We start from the raw sequence: 626 nt of genomic DNA on the forward strand, positions 1-626 counted from the left end.
TATTCTAGATAAAGTATCCATTCTTAAAATTCTAGATATTGTATCCATCCTTTAATATTCTAGTTATTGTTTCCATCCATTAATATTCTAGATATAGTATCCATTCTTTAACATTCTAGATATTGTATCCATCCTTTACTATTCTAGGTATTGTATCCATCTTTCAATATTCTAGATAACGTATCCTTCCTTTAACATTCTAGATATTGTATCCATCCTTTAACATTCTAGGTATTGTATCCATCCTACCATCCTTCAATATTTAGGTTGATATATGAAACCTTAAAGTTATCATTAATCAGCTAGAACTAGTCCAATAGATAGACCAGGAGAAAGCGTGAGGGAATTTTAATGATTGAATTTTATATCTGAACCAATAAATAGAAGGAGGAGAAATAGAAATTGAGGGAGAAATGCAAAGAGAGGGATGGAAATAAAGAAAATAGGGAAAGAGAGAATAATGATAGAGGGAGAGTGAAAGAAAAAAAAAAAAATTGACAAAGAAGTAGGCATAAATGGATAAATATGTATTAAAAGGGGATAAAGGTGAATAAAGAGGGGATAAAGGTGAATAAAGAGGAGATAAAGGTGAATAAAGAGGAGATAATGGTGAATAAAGAGGAGAT

The sequence above is a fragment of the Eurytemora carolleeae genome, unplaced genomic scaffold (genome assembly GCF_000591075.1).
Source record: "Eurytemora carolleeae unplaced genomic scaffold, Eaff_2.0 scaffold73, whole genome shotgun sequence".
Classification (NCBI taxonomy): Eukaryota; Metazoa; Arthropoda; class Copepoda; order Calanoida; family Temoridae; genus Eurytemora; species Eurytemora carolleeae.